General features: G+C 43.8%; 1 protein-coding gene across 1 annotated transcript in view; it reads right to left on the reverse strand.

Annotated features, from left to right (window-relative positions):
• The window catches only part of LOC103755782 (sodium channel protein type 5 subunit alpha), a 205,952-nt gene extending 188,561 nt beyond the window's left edge, over window positions 1-17,391 (reverse strand). Inside the window, exon 1 of the mRNA XM_018089200.2 lies at window positions 17,271-17,391. The gene's annotated coding sequence lies outside the window, so the exon portion shown is untranslated. The remainder of the gene's footprint in view (window positions 1-17,270) is intronic.
• Between the last annotated feature and the right edge of the window lie 4,729 nt (window positions 17,392-22,120).

Genomic DNA, 22,120 nt, shown 5'->3' on the forward strand with positions numbered 1-22,120 from the left:
GTGGTACAGAGGATTTCCCCCCCAGGTTCACACCTGATGTAGGATAAAGGCAGCTGGGTCCTTCCTGGACAGCAGGATCACAGATAATGACCCTTTCTAGCACAGTGCTTTCTTACACACACCACATTAATTCCCTGCTCCCAGATTTCTCTAAGGAGGCACTTTGCTGAAGTTTTGCTACATTGTCAGAGGCTTTAGATTAACACAGACAACAAAGTAAATTACTAATCCTGAGGACTAGGCATGCTATTAAACGTTCCTTCACAATGTTAAGTGCCCATCTGAGGGGGAAGGGCAGGGAAGGATTTCCAAGTGTGCAGAAATTTTTTGAGCTTCTAAATTGAAGCCCAGCCCCAAAAATTCCTGTTGCTATTTTTTGTTCTTTGACAGTAGCACTCAGAGGCCTCAGATAAAATTATTTTGCAGGTAGGCACTGGAAAAACACACTGTGGATTGACAAAGGATAGCAAGGTGTGAAGTTATTTACCCCTTCCACCAGCAAGATGAAGGGATCTCATATCTCCAAAGCTTTTGCTGGCAGCCCATCATCCTCTGCCTCCCCCATACAGAAAGTGCAGCTGCACCATGAGCTGGGGTGAGACAGACTCAGAAGCTCTGAGAGCCCAAACAAGCACCGGTGAAATCTTTTCTTGGTAGGTGTGAACTTAACCTGCTGTCCATCACCTCAAACAACCCCGTTGCCCACCACCTCATCCGAATTCCTCCAAGTAGTGTTCAAAGCACTGATTCTGAGCCATAAAACCTCTCCTCCCTGAGACTGCTTAGAAGCTGCTAGAACCCCAGCCCTACAGGTACAGAAGGACAAGACAGTCTCTCCAGGCTTATCCCCCATCCTGCTCTGCAAAGCTGCCTCGTGGGCCTCAGCAATGCTTTGAAGAGCTCAGGAACTGAGACAAAGGGGATGTCACAGGAGAAGGAAAGGAGAGAGGGAGGAGTACTGCAGCCCAGCTGGCTCACTGGATTTGTGTGGGTGGGTGGCAGGTTCACTACCAGCTATTCCTTTTATTTCTGGATTTCTGTGTCTGCTTGAAAAGCTGTTCCAGCTCTGCTATATAAACAGAAACACAGAAAATTGGGCTGGAAATGCCAGGATAACCAGAACATCAAATCTTAGCCTCATACCTTTCCTTTGCATTTCAAAATCCATCTCTCAGAACATGTCTGTCTTTAGTCTGAAATTAAATCCCAAGTTTTAACACCTGCACAAGCTTTAACTATTTTTCTTCTAGCAACTGAGGTTGGCTATTGTCCCAGCAGTCTTCTCTCAGATGAAAGGCTCTATTAAACCCAACCCCTTTCCAACACTCCTCCTGGATCATGGGATCACAATTAACAGAGTTTGCACTGAGATGTGCACAGGGATCAAAGGGTCATCAGCTTTGCTGTTCATGCAAAGTGGCAACCTGTCATCTAGAGACCAAGCACAGCACCTCATGGGCTTCCCCACCTCCCAGAGTCTGTCTGGACTGGCAGATTATAGACGGAAAAATGTTGTCCATTGTGAAAGGTGCCAGTCAAGGATATATTTGGGACTGAGATGGGCACAGCATCTTTTCCCTACTCAACTAAAATACTTCCTTGTTCACACCTTGACTGAGGAGAAGCAGCAGAGTCTTTATCACCTGCTCAAGGATAAAAAATGACCAACTAGTTGGCTTGTCTTACATCCCCTCAACAAACAGGGACTAGTCCATGGGGCTTGTCTCCTGGCAGCTTTATCCTGTTTTGAGCAAGGGGCTGTTCAGATGTGGGTAACCTGGAGCCACTTCTCACACACAAAGATTTCAGCTGCTGAGACAAGGGGCTCAGTGGGAGGGGTCAAATCAGTGACATTCAGTATTGCAGGTGTAATGTAAATAAACACCCAGGGGAAAGGAGAGCACCACTTCTGTTTGTGCTGCATCACTCCTTTGTAAATACTCAGAGCTTTCAGTATTAACCACCACAGACGGTGAGAAAAGCAGGATGCAGAGAGGACATCACAGGAGTCCTTGCACTAGATTTTTTTGTCCCTTTTTAGCCTAGTTTTCTGAGGAAAAAGGCTTATCTGGTCATGCTGTCTGTCTTTTAATCCCCTCTAATAATTTTTGAATCCATTGGCCAATTTCAACCACCCTTGGGATGGAAGTAGACATTTCAGACACACTAAACGCCCACTCTTCTTATAGAAATGGAGAGCTAAGAAATATAAATCAATGATAGTTGATGTCCCCTCTGTGGTGTGGCTCCAACCCCTCATTCTGAGAGCTGGCAGTCAGCATGTCAATCAGTTTAGGGATGCAAATGAATCCTCAATCCTAAATCCTGCATTCATTGCCATTCAGTCCCACAAGTGGTCCAGAAGAAACTATGGGCTTGGAAGAGTGAGTTAAAGATAAATGAGATAGATCCATAGGAAGTTATGCTGGATTAGTTTTGCTAGTCCTAAAGCAACAGAAGCTTTTTTTTTCCTTCTTTTAGGACAATAACCTTAGAAAAGCAGAATCAGTGTGTAATTTCAGGGATTAATATTGTGGCTTCCTCTCTTATCCTTTTCTGCCTTGAAATAGTAACGTCTAAACCTTAGCTCCTGAAGAAAGAGGAGGAAACCAACGCTGATAATATGAATCAATCCCTTAAAGCAGGACCATGAAGAATAACAAGAACATGAAAGCCATTCAGCTGTCCTTTCAGTTCAGGGATAGCAACTTCATGCAAAGCCTCTGTCCCGGGCAGCAAAACAGCAGGGAAAGACTCCCATAGGAGCCTGATTGCTGGGCTGAAATCCTACTCTCCTGAGAGCAGCATATGGTACATGAGAGCTGCAAAAGCAGCCTCTGAATTTACACACACTTTTAGCTTTATTTCCCAGACTACATGAACCACACTGAGGATCTGAACCTAGAAACAGGACCTTGGTGTCTTAACAACAGGTTTTGTGCACGCATGCACAATATGCTGAAAGAAAGTTTTAAGCCAGGAGCGAAAATATGCTCCCAAACTCACGGTGCCTTTGCTGCAAACGGATGCAGACAAGCACAGGACTAACAGAACTTTTTCCCACATGGCAAGCTCAACGTGTTTCAAAGCTTCCCCCCCCCCCAAAAAAAAAATAAAATAAATCTAGCTCAGCTGCTATTTATCATGAGAAATGGTTGGTGTGCCCAGCACACTGGCAGACTGCCTGGCTACCAGCTGTGGTCCGATTTCTAACCCTGCTAAAAACAGAGGTCTGCCAGTGGACACAGTGCCACAAAAGCTGCAGAAAACAGTGCCTGCCTTTGGATGTGCCTGCGAAACCCCAGTCATGGCCAAGGAGATGAACGCAATGCTGTGGGCAAGACTTCAGGCAACTGGGCTCTCTTCACAGTGGACAGCAATGACCTGGCATCGTGGAAGCCAGTAGGAAAACTCAACCCTGGCTTCTGCCTGGAGGGCAAGGAGTTCAAAGAACTCCAAGCTGGCCTGTGGCCAGACTGAGAGGAGTGTTTAACTGGGTGCCTTTAAGATGCATTTCAAACATTCCCATAAAAATGCCATTTCCATCTAAGTCCTAGGCAGGCAGGCTTGCTCTGCTCCTCTCCCACTTAAGGAATGCAGCAATTATGCCCACAATGGGAGATCATCCCCTCAACAGCCAAGCTGCTTTCCCATCAGTCAAACTCTGGTTCTGGAGGCAGCTCACACCTCAAAGTCAGCACCTGACAGGCAAACTTTGGCTGGTTTTGAAAATTGAAAGGATAAGGTAAAATTTAGGTGTCAGGAAGGCTAAATTACACTCGGAATTGCTTTATGTGGGCTGACCAGTGCAGATCTGAAAGGCCAGTCTCCATGGTCTCTAGGTATCTTGTGCTCTATTCCTCTCTCCCGCCCATGTAAGCACTTCCCAGGCAGCCTCTAGACACTCTTCTGATGTATTAACTCATAACTATTAACCAGTATGGGATTTTTCAAGGCCACATTTGCTGTACCCATCTCTGGGATTCAGGGTCTACTGTTTGCAAGTCCTGCAAATCTTGTCTTGAAGGCAGCCTCAAGGCTTCTGTCAGAAGGCAAGGTAGTACAAACTTTTTTTCCTGCAAGGTAATTCATCTATTTGCTGTTTTCTTATTACTGTAATTTTCATATTCCTTTATCCTGTGAACTGCTCTTTTCAGGTCGAGATGCTGAGAAAAAATCTGTGTTGCAAAGTCAAATGCACCTTTGTTATTTAGTTCCACAATGAAAGCCAATGACACTCTTTTGCAAGCCTTTCTCAGAAGGTGCAGCTCACTTGTCTGTCCTGGAACAGAGAGGAACCTTGATGAAAGCCAGGTGATTTTACCTCCAGTAAGATAAAACAGAGTGATGTCCAGCAGAGAACTACCTTCATGTGCTTTAAACAAGAGTAATGTGGGCTTTCTTCTTCCTCATCTTGTCTTTTCTGCCATGTGTCCCCTGAGTCAGTTGCAACCTGGAGGATTATTTCTCTCTGTATTGTAGAGAAGTGCCTTTCTTTTGTTTCAGGTATTCAGAAGATTGTAGATATCTTTATAAAATGGAGATCTCACCTAGTTCATTCAGGTCTCTGGCACTGCAAAGCTGCATTATTGCAACATGCTCAACTTAGGTCTAACTTAAATTTTAAAGACTGTTTTGTCAAGAATACAGTGAGGCAGTCTGCCTTCTGCATAGACCACACCACCTGAGCACATTACACATGAATTACACACACATCTTACTGCTAATTCACTCCCAGGCATCATTCAGAATGCAAAACCTTAGCAACAAACTCCAGGAAAGATTTGAGCCTCAGTTATACCACTGTTCTGATACAGCTCTTTGTGATGGAGCTGAGCTTTGTCCATAGAACAGATCCTACCTCTAGAATTCAGACATATTGGGAAAAAGATCTCGCCTCAATCTGAATTCAGAATAAGATAAATAATGTCCTCCTATTCACTTACAGGTGAATACAGGCTTCTCTTTAGATTAATCTCTGAGTGGCCATTTGGGGTCTGAAGGCAGCTGCTCCTGTTCCCTGCCCAGCCCTAGAATAAAGATTGGTCCTGTCTTAACCACAGCAAAGCAAACCTCAGCTGTAAGGGTGATAGGTGTTTTTTAAGTCCTCCTAGCAAAATTGTAGATAATACTACCACTTGAGACTTGACTTAGCACTTGGGCTTGATCAACACCCAGTTCAGAGGAGGTGGGAAACACGGTGTGACCTCGATGCCATTGCACATCTTCCCTAGTTTCCCCACTCTCTGAGCAGCAGTGTATCTGCACAGGTGGGAACTGGTGCCCAGCTTTTGTGCCAACATGAGCTGCAGCTCCTGACACTCCCTGGTTTATTGCTAATGCAACAAATAGCCTTGGGTGTGCAGTATTTGTTATGACAAGCTGGAAGAGGTCCATGCATCAGATGATGAAGTTGTTCTTGTTACTAGCAGGTGCAATTGTCTTTTCTGCTGAAATAGTACACTTTCTTCCCCATTTGCTCTTAATTTCTTCTCCTCTTTGACTGCTTTTTAAATATTTTACAGATGTTGTACACTCATGGCTAAGCTCTGCACCACATTTTCAGCAGTTTTGTTGAGTCTGCATTTTCAGAGTCTATATGGGGCTAGGATCAGGGTTAGAGCCACTCATGCCAACACACTTTGAATGCTCTCTTGCTCCTACAGCACAGTCTTGACATGCACAGCAATGTCCATGCCGAGAAAAAGCTAGACAGGCCCCCAGGAGAGGTTCATTTTGAGGACTAGAGGCCAGCACAGACCTTGGCTGAAAAACTCAGCATCCCTGAAGACAAAAGCCTTTTTGTGTTTCATCACCTAAACAGCACATTTTAGCCATCCTACATCAGCAAAGCACACGGTGAGAGCACAGATGTTTCAAGTTCATACAGCACCAATGCAGAGACAGAGGCACCTCCAGGCAACGTCTGGGGTCATACAAGGGCATTGTCACATAAGTTGTGTTCTCTCTCTACACCTGATTAACCAGGTAAGGCATGCTCACACAATTTCTCTCCATGAAAAGCCTGAATCCCGTGCTGTCTCTTGGAGTGGGAGGTGCTGCTGCTTGGAAGCAAGCAAAAGTAAAGTGATGGGGAATGGTCACCTAAGTAGAATTTGAGGCAGGAGTGGGAAGGTTCCAGAAAAAAATAAATGAATGGTGGTGAAGACAGAAATTCTGGAGAGCTGTGGGTGGAAAGACCCTTCACTGGGTCCCCGGAACTGAAAGGGGCATGCTGAGGCTATCTGTGGAGATTTGAAGAGGTGGACCAAAAATTTGTTTTCTAGTGTATGGTGCAGGGCCAGCTCTCTGTTGTGCCATTTCCACAGGACTTTGGGCATGAAATCTGTCCTTAGTTTTCCCCCTGTAAAATAAAAAACAGCGCTCGCTGTGGTGCAAGGATGCTGTCTAAATAAACACAAGAGATGTCATTTTTGGTGGGTTTTCTTTTTTTGTCTTTTTTTGTCTTTCTTTCTCTTTCTTTCTTTTTCTTTATTTCTTTCTCTCTCTTACTTTCTTTTTTTCCCTTTCTTTCTTTTTCTTTTCCACTATCTCATTTTTTCTTCATTGATTTTCCAGCCCAGTTTGGCTGTGTTATCAAATGCCCAGATACCTCAATGAGGCAACTCAAAAGCACCCAAGGCAAACATCACTCTCAGACTGATCTCCATCTCCATTCTCAAGAAGACACAGGCTCTTCTCTGTGGAGTGATGGCCCTGTCCTCCAAAATTATGATTCCCTTTGCCTCAGCTGCTGCAGCTTTTCCTTCGGAGGTTATCTCAGGCCAGCACAAGCTTCCTTGAGGCTGGTTGAACTGACAGTAAAGAGCAGAGCTTCTCAGCCCTACTGGATCAATCTCTGAGAAGCTCAGCCTGACCCTCACTCCAGCCCTGTGATCAGTCTGCCCCTGTGACTTCACCCATTCTCCCCTCCCAGAGAAACAAGTGAAGTGCCACAGACAATAAAATCCAGGAACAGTGTTTGGACAGTGAAAGTTCTGCCCTTAAAAAATAGCATTAATGGCAAGTAGCACATATGAGTTCCTCCTGCTCACAGTAAAATCAAATTGCCATCCAAAGCTTTCACCTCCATTATAAAAAATTTTTGCCAATTCCAATATAAAACTGCTACTTTAGTAACAAAGGAGAGGTCTTTGGATTTTCAAAATACAGACCAGGTCCCTATGAGCTATTCAGGCATAAAAGTCACTGTTCACCAAAATAAGGATTTCTCAACCCACATTTGAGCATCTGAGAAAGAAACTGCCCTCACAGCCAACATGTTATTGCCTGGATCAGCATTCTATATATGGGGTAAAAAAAGTAGAAAACTATACCAAGTGTAAAATGCTGATGACTGTCAAGAAAACATGAAAAGCACAATAAACAGCACACGTTCACTTTAGTAATTTGAGGCTGTAGAATGGGAAATAAAGTCAAAACTAGGAACACCAAACACATGCAAAACATGTTACTAAATACACCACCGTGGTAAATGCTTATATGGCCAAAGGGATAATGTTTGGACCCTTTCTTTTGGCCAGGAGAACAGTTATGAGACAGGAGTGGTTCTGGTGGTGGGTCACTCAATCAGTACTCTACATTTTCCTCCACCTTCCTCAGCCTCATTCTTCCTCTCCCTCCTGGAGGCTCAGTGCACTGGAAGAAGAAGATGGGGTGGAGTACAGCAGCTGTGGCTGCAGGACTCCTGGGTTCAGCAGTGCAGGGAAAAGTGAATCCCAAAACCCATCCTTTGTCCATTTCTAACTTTGATGCTGTTGGGTTTCCCTTTAGCAGCAATGGGGGATGACTCACTGCTCACTGAATTCCCTGCACACCAGTGCTTGGACTGAAGTGCTCTGTGCACACAGAGTCCACAGTGGAGCATAAAGTAACCCATGGCCTTGTGAGGTGATGGGGACCACAGGGATGTTCCTCCCTCCATCCCCCAATACTCTACAAGATCCAGACCAGAATATAAGTTAGGGCATGCTTCTGGCCTGATTTCCCAATCCTCCCAGTCAACAGTGCAGGGGATGGTGTCATGCTGAGCACACCTAGGTCATGCAGTGCAGAGCCCCATTAGAGATCCCTGGACCAGCTCCAAATGAGTAAAAGCATCCACAGCACATAATACAGCAGCATATAACGACAGTAGGTCAGGTCCTAGAAGCAATAAAACCACATTAGCAGCATGTAAAACTATGCTAAGTAGCCTCTCTGGTTGTGCCCTGGAAAAAAAAAATAGCCTCCTCCAGTAGCTCTTTACTGCAACCACTTACATGAGAGCCTGGGATTTTTTTTTTAGGTTCAGAGGAAAAGCTCTTGGGGCATGGGCTGCCCTTGGCCACAGTGGGATGGTGAGGGATGGTACAGACCCTCAACAACTCCTGCAATCAGCCACAGAGAGATACTGCTGCTCTTCAGCAGAGTTCATTCATGCCTGGTGTGACTACCTGCAAGGTGCAGGGGGTGAGAGGATTTGAGCAGCTGGAAGAGGCAATGCCTCACTGGGGTTAAGGGCACTCCTTTGTCCGAGAGTAGGGGAACCTGACTGCTGCTGAACTGAAGAAGCAGACACTTTAACACAAGAGTGAGATTTAGAAAATCTCCAACCTAAAAGTACTGCACTTCTCCAGTGAAGCCAGTGAAGCACAGCTTTCCCACCAAGCCACATTTATTGTTGTTATTATTATTAATACTTATCATTATCCTCAGGGCACACAAGTAAGGTAGATGGTCCCTGCAACAAGGTGCTTACAAAGAGCCTAATTTTTTTACACAGAATCCATGTTTCATCCACGGGATATCACCCAGCAACTGATACCAGGATGAAAGAGAACCCAGCAGAGATTGCACTTTTGTTACACATTTTTCCAGCAAATAACTGATTAAAGCTTGCATTCCAAGTACAGCTATGCTCTAGGCTTATGAAAAATCTTCTCATTTGAAAGTCATTTTCCTCCTCTGCATCTGGGACAATCAGCAGCATGAAATAGAAAATATTAATAAATAAATATGCATCAGCCCAGAGTTCATGTTCAGTCAAAGCCAGGAGGCCTTGTGTCTCTTGCTCAGGGACCCCAGCATCAGTGGGATTGAAAGACTGAATTCAGATACTTTCAGTAAATGAAAGAAAATCTCACTGCTTTGCAGGGATTCAGTTGTGGTTTTGGAAGTTATCCCTCCTCCTCATAAACCTTGGTGTTCAGCTCATTGACCCAGGGCTATAGCTCACCTCCCAGCTTGGGCTTTCCCACAGAGCAGAGGATTTATCCCAAAGCCCAGAATGTTTCAGCCCAGTAAGTGTGCTGAGGACACTGACTGTCCCAATGATGGTGTTTTGTTGGAGTCTCCAGCTAAAGATCAAGTCAGAGAGCAGCAATTTACTGCTTAGCTGGAGAAGGACACTGGCTGTAGGATGATAGCTGTTTTTGACTCTGGTAGCATTTTCCTAAGTCCCAGTTATGTGCAGGCTGTTAGCAGAAACAAAAAAGAAGGTGGCATGATATCATAACCACATTCCCTGGGAAAAAAAATTATATTTGCAGTTGCCATCGTGTGAGGTGGGAACACGTATCAGACTTTTATGTATTAATGGCTGTCCTTTAATAAAAGAGGTGTATGGAGGTCTGGAGATGTGAAGCAGATCTGTTTTACTGAGGCTGTCTGCAGAGGAAAGGTGTCACCCTTAATGAGATGTTGAGGACTTTTCCCTTTCCTAGTTTCCCAGCTCTCTCCAAATACCTGCTTCATTGTCCTTCAAATCCCACAATGGCCATGTAGTGCAGAGCCTGTACAGTCACTCTCCCTGGACGCTGAATGGCTCAAAAATTTTTCTACCTCCTATCCTATGACAACCAGAAATGCTGCACACACTTCAGACTGCAAAATGATTTATTAAAAAATAAAATAAAATAAAATAAAATAAATTAAAAGAAGTCAAGAATAACACATTACTCAGGTGTCTGTGATAGAGCAGAAAGAATTAGTGAGAAAACTGCAGCTAGAGAATTTGCTGGCCTTTCTAAGGGCAAGAAGGAACTTTTCAAACACATGAGGAACAATATGTATCCTCTAAGTACCGTCAGGCACAACAGCACAGAAAGGGCAGAAATGTTCAATACCTATTTCTGTTCTGTACTAGGAAAAAAAATCCATGCAATGGAGCAATAATATGCTGAGAATGACATTTCACATTTAAGAGCGATAAAGAAGTACAAAACACACCGGTTTCTTTAGCTAGACTTTCTATATCAACAAGTCATGGTAATTGAACCCAAGAGTTACCACAGACTTGGCCAAGATGTACTCTGAATATCAGTGTTGCTTTTCTAAGTACTGGGACGCAGTGTTAAAGCACCACAAGAAAATGGTTGTGGCAGTATTTTATACAGATAAGCAGAAGATCTGAGTGACTGTGGGCTTCTCTGCTTTCTGGGCAAAAGAATAGAATAGCTGATGCAGGGCTTGGTTAATCAGGGCTCAGGGGACAGTGATAGAAATTGATGGGAACATTACCCTTGTAGAGCATTTCAGTTCCCATGCCCAAAACACAAGGGTTATACTGATAAATTAGAAAGGTTTAGGGAAGTATCACTAAGGACAACTATGGGCTAGAAAACAGGCTCATAGTAAATGCTTCAGAGAGCTCTATCATACCAAAGAAAATGGAAAGGGATGAATTAATCACTGTACCAGCACCCTTGGACAAACACAGCTAAAACATTGCTATTCCTCTCCATATTACTGAGTACTCTGCAGTCTGTCAAGACTGATATAGAAGAAATCCAGTGGCCAGGAACTAGAACAAAAGAAATATAAATTAGGTGTAACGTGCACCATTTAAAGAAAATAATTTAACTATGGTTTACAAAAAACTAAAGGGTGGAAAATCCATCCATGTCAATTCCTTTTTTCTTGACAGTATATGCTGTAGCTGAAACAATACTAATTATGAGGAGCCCTCTGCTATTCTGGAGACAGAGTACATGATCACAGTTTTACTTTACAGTTTTATAACTTCTAAATTTTGAGGTTGGACCTAAATTGCCTAGCCTTTCTTTTTTTTTTTTGGTCCCACTACCAAATGAACAGAGAGGCACAAGCCAAAATTGTGTACTTGGGCTTCAAGTACACACTTCACAGTGTGCGTGGAGCTCTGTTATAAAATGTGATGGGAGGGAGGAGAAAGCCATCCAGACAAAGATAAACAGATGCAACAGCAAAAAATAAACATTACTGCAAATCCAGACAGGTTCAGGGTCCCTTGCTGCAGAAAGATGGCTCAAATCTCTGCTCCCTTTCTGCTCCAGTGCCTGTCACAGCTCGGCTGTCGACGGGCTGCGTTACAGACAGGCAAGCGTCACCCCACAACACCACCTAATTGGCACCCAGCCTCCCAGGGAGTGGGAGATAGTCAGCCTAAAAATAGGCTGTTCTCTGTTTTGGCTCTCCCCTCTCTCCATCCCCCCCGCCAAAGGCACAAGGCTGGCGGTCCAGGGAAAAACATCCAGAAAAACAGCAGCCTCAGCGGAGAGAGCCAGGAGGTGTTTTTGGAGGGGGAGAATCGGGATGGGGTGCTGTCAGGGTGATGCTGAGCATAGCACAGGGGTCCCTGCCTGCTGTCCTGCTACTGGGAAAGAGTGATTTCCAGCCCCTTTAGCACAGGAGATGCAATCCAAGCCCCTGGCCCCACTGGAGGTGTGGGGACAGAGCAGAGCCACACAAACCACCCCTGCCCTCCAGGATGGTGTCCCAGCCAACCCACTGCTGAGGAAAAGCAGCTGAGCTTGGCTCTTGTGGAAGCTCCCCCAGCAGCTCCCTCATTGTTCCCTTCTCACAAACTCTCTCTGGACATCCCTTTATCCTGTGAAGGCCTTTGTTTCAACAGACTGTGCAATTTTTGGTTCAAGGAACCAGCATTTATAGGCAGCAAAGCCTCACAGGACAGTTTTACTAGGAATTTCATTGACATTGAAGATCCTCGTAGAACTTTGATGAACACTTGAACTTTAGTCTGACATTTAAGTGCCAAAAACTCTGTATGAAGCCCAAATTAAGATATCTTATACTCTGCTATTGATGCTTCCTTTCATATTCAGTTTTACAAAGCCCCCAAACATCAGTAACATTTCAGAAAGCATTGGTTCTGCTTTTAACTGCATATGACAAGTCAAAATCAATTAGAGATTGATCTCAATTCTGTTTTTTTTTTAATTTATTTTTAGCCTGCCATTCAGTTACCAAAGTGAAGAAATGCAATCAATGAAGTGAACTTGCTTTGTAGCAAAGCTTTTGCCTAGATTATAAGACGTTTTGCAAAGTTTCTCAAGCTCCTAAAGGCAACTGTGCAAATAACGCTGCTTATTGAATTCTGCAGAGTGCTCTAACAGCAAGACTGATGGGTGGCCTAATACACTGTGTAGTTGCTATAAGCAATGATCTCCCATGCTAATCACAACTTTCACATTCATTAATGTTATAGGAACCTCCTGGAAAAAATCATGTAGCGGGGAACGATTCAAACATATGCAAAGCTAGCTGTGACTATAAAACTAGCTTTCAAACTGACATTGGGGAGAAAATATTCAACATATTTGGCATCCCATAGACCTAAATATGTGAGATGATGCTTTTTGAGTCCTGCTCTGGGCCACGTGGTCCTGCAAACCACAATTTAAAATGAGCATGAAGTGATGTTGCTCTGCATTCAAGGTGAGACTCTGGTCCACTGAAGTGAGAGGAGAAAATGCCCTTGCAAGGGCATTCCTCCAGGTTGTTGCTTGGGTTGTTTCCTGTCTGGGCAGGACTTTGGGTTAATACTGGGAAAGGATAAACAACAGATGCACAGAAGTTAAGGCAGAGTTACTCCTTGGCCACCTCCGGGGACCATCACACCATAAAAACAGTGCAGCTGGCACCAGCCCCACCTTGGAAAACAAACCTATTGACCCAAGGGCTGGTGGGGTGGTTGGCAGTTGTATGGCCCTGCCACTGGTCAGCAACACTCCCTGCTTTACAAAACTGCCCAGAGCTGAGAAGCTGAAAATGAAGGTGCCCAAAGGGAGTGCATGGGATGAGGAACCTCCCTGAAAGGGCTCACCCATGCAGCAGGAAACAGCCTCTGCATTTTTGGGCTGCTGGAATTCATAGGGACAACACTGACAGTCCCTCCAAAAGGTGTTTTAAAACACTGTCCTCCTGGGTCAGGTAAACAAACAGCCATCAAAAATAACCTCTCTAACAGAAATAAAGCTTCTGGTGTAGACCACCCCCTGCAAACCAAACCAAGGCACTAGCTTGCCAATAAAATACACCATTTCCAGTGCTGTGTATGCCAATGCCTGTGTTTTCCCTGGGGCCTTGTGACCTTTTAAACTCAAAGGTAATGCTGCATGTTGCTCCCTCCTGATCCTAGAGGACTGTAGAGAACTGGGCACTGCTCATTACATGCCTCTGCACTGGATCTGCCTATGACAACCTCACGATGGTTCCCAGCTTTGCGCCGTCACGGTTTATCTTTTGGGGCCAGAAGCCCCTGTTTCTGTTCATCAAGAAAAAAGGCAGCCAGCACGTGTGCACGTCGCTCCCCTGGCAAGATCCTTAAGAAAGGTGACTCTGTGCCAATTATTAGCTCTGAAAGCACACCTGGACATAAACACCCTATGCAAGATACAGGGGGAGGGGGAAAGCATATTGATCTGCAACGACGGCAGAGGGTGGGTTTGATTAATCGGGGGAGGCAAAAGCTGTGGCAGAGCGAGGCGAGGAGGAGGAGCCCGAAGGTGGCTCTCAGCCACCTCCACGCTCCTTTGATCCCGGGGCCATGCTGGCTGCAGGCCAGTCCCTGCTGTGGGCTGTGTTAATCTGCGCTGGCCGCGGGTGCCTCCCGGGAGGCTCGGTGGCAGCTGGAGATTACCGGGGTCAGGGACACCCTCCATTTTCCCTTCCTCGCACCACTCGCAGCGATGGTCGGGCCGAGGGCCGGGGGAGAAACAGCCACAGCCTCGTTGCATGGACACACAAAGCTCAGGGGTATCCTCGGTGCGATCCCTGCTGCCTCTCGTCCTGGTTTACAGCACCTTCTAGCTGGGCACACATATGCCATCTGACACCACAGATATGCCAGTTCCCAGCAGAATGGGGAGTACACAACTGGTGGAGCTGGAAATGGCATTTTCCATGTCTTTGCTTCTTTCCTGATTTGGTTTTATATTTTTTTTATATATATACATATATAAATAAAACAGATATATTTATCTCTATATGCATAAAAATGGTTATTAGATGTATTCATATCTGATGAACATAAGTTGGGCAGCAATGCTGATACAGTCAAACATTCCCCTTGCACACAAGGAGCCTCAGATATAACAGTGCATGGGGCAGGATTAGAGCAGGAGGGCCATAGTCCTCTGGGACATCATCCCACTTTCACCTCCTCCAGTCTTTCAACAGGACCTCAAGCTCTCTCAAGGCACCCTTAGTCCCTGACTCCTGACACCCACTCCTCAGCATATGGCACATGCAGACCTATCCACAACCTCCTGAAGCCAACTGGGATCTTCAGCAGGTTTGGATCCAGCACTAAATCCATATAATGGAACCTTTTCAGATTATTCCTAAAGGTGCTGAGATCCCAGGGCTTTGTTTCCAAGTCCCCTTTAAAACTATACAGTTACAGTCCACACTTGGCATTACCTGATTTCGTGGACATGGTTGGTGTAGGTGAAGCAGTGACTGGCCTGGAAATGGGACATTAAACATAAAATGCAATATAATATGGAATAGCATTAAAAATTCTGTCAACACACATTACTGAAGTAATGTGCTCCCCTATGGAGTTCTGGTGGATCCATAGCTGTGTAGTATGTGGCTGGGTCACCCCCTGGCCACTTTCTTACATTACACTTTCTTACACTCCTTGAGTCTGTCTATTGTCAATCCAGGAACATCCTTTAACAGCACTCACAAACCCCAAATATTTTCTAGTCCTGAACCTCTGAATCAAATTGTCCAGTGGGTTCAAAAGCTAGAGGATAAGAGAGAGACACAAAGGCAAACCAACAGAGAAACAGAGCAACAGAAGATGAGTTTTTGTGGCTTGTGCAACTAATGACTAAATACAGAGGAAATCAGAATTTCCTGTGCGAAAAAAGGAATTGTGCTATTATTTCTTTCTTATATTTAACAAATCCAAGCACGAGAGAGATAAAAAAGACATTACATCTGGCATAATGGTTAATTAAAAACCATCTAAAAGCCAGCTTTAGAAAATTTCAGAGAGGGAATGATGTTTCAAAGTGTAATGTCAGCTCTGAAGAAGTCAAAAGGAGTTTTACCTTTGGCTTCACCAGGCTCTGGATCAGGCTCTTAAAATAGTTCTGGAAATGCTCCAGAAAACTTATTTCAGATACATTTAAGCTCTGTGCTTTGCAGCTATTCAGTGATTTTCTCTGTTAGTGTTAAACTGTCCAGGGGACTTTTATGCTCGTAAACAAATCCTCCATCTCCCTTATGTCGCTTTTACATCGACACTGCATCACTGACTTCAATAAACAGCCTCCTGATTCACCCTGTTATGAGACAGCGAGCAGAATTAGGCACCAGAGATGTGTCTAAAAGCCTTGGTTTCAGGTTCTGAACATCACTTAGGATAATTAATAAAAGAAAACCACAGCCCAGAATATTTCAATGTTTTCAGATCATAAGCTCATACACAGTCACTTGCCCTGTTCCCAGGAGTCCACAATCATAATTTTGGTCTTTTTTTTTAGTTATTGTTATTTTTATTCTAAAGGTCTTTTATGCCATTCTGCATATCTCTATAAAAGAAGGCAATGTGTTTCCCAGTGTGGCATTTCTAGGTTCTTTCTGGCCTGCCCTAAGAAGCAGCTAAAAAGCAGAGATCTGCACCGGGACCTGACTGTTGAACACACAACACACAGAGCAAGAACCCGCCAGCCCAGCACTGCTCAGGTTTCACAAAACAGGGAAAAACCTCGAGAAAATTTTAACAAAAAGAACAATTTTTCCTGGGTGTAATGACATGTGAGGAGCAGTGCTGCGTCTCACAACTACCGGAGAAAGCAAGCTCTTCAAGCTATCCTGTGCAGTCAGAAGGACATCTGTACACCTTGCAGGTGCTTGTTCAGACACCGTATGGACATAACAAAACTTTTGAGGGTCGTCAAGTTTAGCAACTTCATAGAAAAGCAAACTCAGTGTAAGTCAAGCAAAACTTCCACTAAAGGTAAAAGAACCCAAAACCACAGAGATTTTCCTGGGAAAGTTTCTACCCCAGTTTTATCCTCCCATGAAGGATTTGGAGCCTCAATTCAAAACTGCCTGAACACAGTAGGGACATGAGCATGATGGAAATTTGTTCTAGAAACACTAAAGTACTTCTTTAGCTAAAGTACTACTACAGAAGTGCCATAAAATGATGGGGCAAAGGGGAAAAGCACAGATAGGATTTATTTTGTCTTTATCTTTCCATATTCATATGATGATTCCTTTTTTTTGTTCCCTTTAGCTATGACGTTCAGTTTCATAACAACTATTTACTTTTCTCTCTTTATCTAACAGCTGTCTGCTGAGAAAGATGGAAAAACAAACTAAACATGTTAAAACCAAGAGAAACCATTCATATGCAATGTATAATTGAGTGCTATATTTAAGTCTTTGTACATTATCTTTCAAATTATATTTAGTTTCAACGGGAGGGAAAAAAAAAAATCTCCCTTACTTTCTAAAATTAGCAACAGAATTTGTATATTGTTTTCAAATACAACCGCTCTTCCTCAGAAACTTTTGCCAGAGAATAATTAATGATTGGAGACAGGGAATCTGACTAGATCATTTGTATTTTGACATTGGCCCACTAACGGTCACCTAGAGCAAAAAACGGGGGAAGTCCTCAGGGAAGGGGCCGTGTAAATCTGGATTAGCTCTGCTGAAGTCAAACAAATCGATCTGGATTTACACCGGCAGAGCCGAGAGGAGGATTCATCCCTCTGTTTGACGGGCACGGGGAAGGAAAGAGCTACGAGGACCGCAGCAAACCGGGGGGGGAACTTTGCCACGCACTGCAACTCCGAAAGGGTTATTTCCCAAGGGACACACGACACACGCCGGAGCAGCCCCTGCTCTCACATGAATGAGAACCACACGCACGCATCGAGGGAGATCAGACCTCTCGACGTGAAACACTTTTGAAAAGAGACAGAGGAGGGAGAAAAAAAAAAACAAAACAATTCTTAAGATACTTGCAGTGCTTTCCAGACCCTCTTGCTGCGGACACGGCCGGCAATGCCTTTGGCCCCCCCAGCAGCACGGGAGCTGCGCATAACTCGATGCCAGAGGCTGGGAATAAGGCTGGGGAGGCAGCGGAGAAGACGATGTGCTGGGCCCCGGGGAGGGAGAGAGGGCGGCCGCGTCACGGCGTCGCTCTGGCTGTACTAATATGGGGAGCAGCGACAGCCAGAAACCCTCGTCCGGAAGGAAAGGACAACCCCTGTAACACGAGAGCCGGCACACCGCCGTGGGGGGCTTTGGAGGGTCTGGGGCTTCCACGGGCCAGCAGAACGGCACCATTGGCTGCATCTGATGTGGCAGGCAGGGGAACAAGTTTTGGTGCAGGGGGGTCCCTTCCCCGCAGCACTCATCTCTGTTAAATGCGGCGTAATTACCCGGTTATAATCAGGCAGGTATTTTAAAGAGGCTTTGGTGTGATTTTATAATTGTGCATTATGTAACGGCCACTAATGTGTCAGGCCTCAGACAACACCAAGTGCCTGTCTGCAGGTCAGGCTGTAACACTTTAAAGGTGCTCCCTCCTATCCCCGAGAGCCTCCCACTAACATCACTCTCCCTAAACCTCTGCCCACTCTACATCACAGGGAAACCCAAAAACTTCATGACAGAGTTTCTCCTCTTTAGGAGCTTTACACCGTGGTGAGGGAGCTTTCTTTATTTATCATCGCTTCTTTCTAAAGTTCATGTTTTTTGGGATTTCCCAAGGGCAGTGTCTGACCTCGCACAGCCTGGCAACAGAGATGCTCCTCAGAGGACCAAAAAGGGCTGGTAGTGGGGCATAAAATCCAAGCTGGCTCCTACAGGGGTAAATTTTTGCTCACTGGAAATAACTAGAAGTGATCCCTCTGTGCTGTCCTGTTTTGATTTCCCAGGACCAAGGTTCTGTAAACCTGAAGCCTTCATGCACATAAAGCTTGTTAGACCCAACATGCTGCAAGCCAGCCAGGCAGAACAGTGGCATATTCAGCCACCAAGACAATAACAAAATTGACCACTTTTGGGGGCAAAAGTGACCATTTCATTATGATAAGGAAAAGAATCTCGGGAAAATAACTTTAGAAATAATACAGTTTTTAAGAATGGATTTTGGCCTAAAAAGTTAATCTTTAATCTACCTTCAGTTAGCAGGTCTTAAAAAAAAATTGCCCATCAACAAGTTTTTCTATAGCTTTGTATCATAGAGATCTGTTTTATTTTCTCTTAAGCCTTAAAGTCAGCAGGCAAAAAACCTCAACCACAACTCACACCTCCCAAGAACCCTTCAAAACCCTAAAACCTTAGGCTTAGTGTTCACAGTCAGGCTTCACATGCCATGAATATTGAGAAAGACTCATTTCTTCCAACACACCACAGTCTGCATTCAGTTACCTAACTTTTACAAACTTGCAATTAAAATCAGTAAGACTTTTTATGTATTCCATACTAATATTGCAGTTGGATTAAAATTAATAAAGCACAAGTTGCAGATATCTTTCAAGTGATAACTTGAATGCAGAGCAGTTTTAGCACCTTAGGAATCCAGCAAGCTTTAAAAAGAACCTACAACCTGTTGGTAGGGCTCTCAGCACTGCAGTAAAAAGCCTCTTTGGCAGAAATTTAGCAAAGCAAGAAAGCTCAATTCAAGCTGAGAGATGAAATAAATAATCCAGTAAAGAATGGACTTATTTTTTCCAAGATATAAAAGAAAACCTCTGATTTTAAAATCAAATAAAAAAGGGAAAAGAGAAAACTTGGAGCTTAGGAGAATTTAATTTTTTTTCTGCATGTTTTGGTACAACAGTAGTACTATTTGATGTGTCAGATCTCTTAATTCAAAAAGCTCTTGCAATATTACGACAAAAATAAAACCCAAGCCATTCCTGTCATGCAGAACTGTGATTAAAAAAGGCTTTGTTCAATACAAAGAGCAAGGAGGCATGGTTTTGCCATGAAGGATAAGGAATCTTTTGACACTGATGAAAATTTTGCACACAAAAGATTCACAAGGTGACCTCCTCGTGGAAGGCCAGGCCACACCTCCTCAAAGGTGGGCGTGTGAGAAGAGAGGGAATTTTTGTCGTTCTTTTGCCATCTTTGTTGGGAATTTGGCTTTGTGAAGTCAGACTGATAAGAAACCTGAAAAAGAGGCGTAGAAGGGGCAATTATGACAGCTGGTACTACATGCATTTAACAAAACCACTCTGTCCTGAGTCAGCTAGGGACTGGGATATGCGATAACTTCGGTAGATGTGCCCTTTTTCTTCTTCCAACCTGAAATCCGGGATCTCGCTCACTGCAACTGGACAGCCCGGAGCTGGTCCAGTAACACCATCCCAGAATGACTGGGAAATAAATAAGGAGACATAATTAACCTAAGGAAAAGAAGGTACATTTGCAAGACTGACCAGATCACCTGCAGTTAAACTAAAAGGAAGATACCATGTGTATGATGGAGCAAAAGGATCCTCCACAACAAACTTTCTGAACTACGTGGATCTCTTCAGTGACACAAAAACTGCCAGAAGGAGAGAGGAGTTAGGGACATTACAGTTCTGGAAAAGTTTTCTCTTCCTCATTATTAGTAACTCTAATTACTTTGAAAGAAGAGCAATGAGATAAATCCTGTAGAGCCAGAAATGTGACCTGATTTTCTTCCTGATTTAGAAACTGTCACTTTGCAAGAGAAACCCAAAGAGACAGAGACAGGTCAAAGTGGGCCCATCAGTTTTGTTTGCAGACTAAATAATAAACCAAGATCAACAGAAATACAACCAGGGTTTCCTTTTGGTAGATATTCATAAGGACAATCCTATTTAAAAGATAAATAAACACACGTTTATCTGAACATTTTTGCAGTCACACATGATACTGTTAAAGAGATATTCACTATGATCAAATAGAAGTATACCCAACTGACTTCATATGTTTTCCTACAGGCTAGATGGTGCAAGTGAGAAGTGATGACAGAATTCCAAATATAAATTGCTGTATACTTTGATTAAGGCCCTACCTGAAGACAACATGTGAACACAAAGCAGAAAGGTCAAGTGTATATTTAAGAGTGATGCTGCTTCTGTGTTACCAAAGTTTTATTTTACAGAACTCAGAAATTAGTTGTTGTCACTTTTTAACTATTAGGGCTATAATTTTCAGAAGTGATTCTTGAGGATGTTCAGAGACAACTTACAAGGTAGCAATTTTCAGGAAGAACTGAGCACTCACTCTCTGAAAACAAAAGGTCTCTTCTATGTTTTTCAAGTTGAGCTTCCAAAACCTAAGGCATCTAAAGTGATAACAGGTGACAGCCTGTTCCTTTTGAAAAGCATGACCAGGCTTTCCAAATGACAACCAACATGTTTTAATATGCAAGCCATCATGTTCTTTACTCACATGCATACACAGAGGATTCTTTCAAGATATTGAGCAGAAAATGGTAATGGGAAGACAAACCAATCCCTATTTAATATCATAAACAGGATATTTTAAAGAAATTAAAACTAACTAGCTATATTTCGTAAATCTCCCATGCCAGTTTAGGATGTCATTTCCTAACAGCAAATTTTTGAATATAATTTTGACAACACATTTAAACCAAGAACACAGCAACCACTCAACATTTTCCTGTAACCTGTAAAAGTCCTGAGAGATGTTAGCCGGTGCCACAGGTGTTAGTCCATCACAGCGAGAACCAGGGCCAGTTTCTCATTCAAGTCAGGAATACAATGCTCTCAACTCTGTTGCAGTTTTAAAGTCTGTACCCATAAGATGTCATTCAGAGTCATGAAGTCTCGTGGTCTACATACCCCCTTCATGGTCAAGGTATTTAGGCTACATACCCAATGATGCAACCGAATACCTTTGTGAGCTCTGACGAATGATTCAGGGCATGAAACAGTATCAGTTCTCTACCACACTGTACAGAGTTCTGGCATGCTTTAAATCTGCAGGACTCCTCACAGCAAAACCTACTTCTGTGGGAGAACACTGGCCTTAGAATCTGACCCTTCGTGTTTGTAAAACCCTCGGAGTGTCAGACAGAAGTACAAAGCTGCATTATGAATGAGTCAGAATGAGTGTCAAGATCTGAGAAAAACCATGTGACAGTATTGAACTCCAATCATGAACAAGTTAAGTAAAATATTAATCTGTGATTATTTCTGGCAATACTGTGATCTGTCTCTACCAAAGTTACATAAACTCCACTACTCGAGGCTGAGACCTTTTGTCACTTTAATCTAAAAATATCACAACTTGCAGGACAGGCTTCTGTTGCTTACATGTTGAGACATTTGCCCCCAAAAGACATTCTTCTTTTCTAAAGGACCCTCTACTTCTGAAGCTCTCTGCCAACTGTGTTTGCCCTTTCAAAAGGCTACATCAGAATAAAAAAAAAATATTAACAAAATCAGTGAATATCACTTCAATTCCATTTGGATCATCTCCATTCCGTTGTTGCACTGGGCTCCCCTCAACTTTGCCAGAACCAGATGTCTCATTGAGGCAATGCACTCAAACCAACAAAACTGACACTTTCAAAACCACCACTTTCTTGGTCCATTAGAATGAGAGGGTTTCACTCCTCACTGCCTCACAGCTCTGACCTTTCCAATTCTCTGCCACCAAAAGCTTATAGGATCTGCCGGATCCATCTGCGTCTCCACCTGGCCTGTTTTCCCACGCCAAAAGGAGGGATCAAATATACGTGTCTGAAAACACATCCCTGCTTTTTCTTCATACCACCCGGGGGGGAACCCCCTCACCAGTTTCAGACGAGAGGAAGCCTCCAAGACCACTTCTGCCAAACCCCGAAATTCAGGGAAAT

This window comes from Manacus vitellinus, unplaced genomic scaffold (genome assembly GCF_001715985.3).
Source record: "Manacus vitellinus isolate BGI_N305 unplaced genomic scaffold, ASM171598v3 scaffold_12_pilon, whole genome shotgun sequence".
NCBI lineage: Eukaryota > Metazoa > Chordata > Aves > Passeriformes > Pipridae > Manacus > Manacus vitellinus.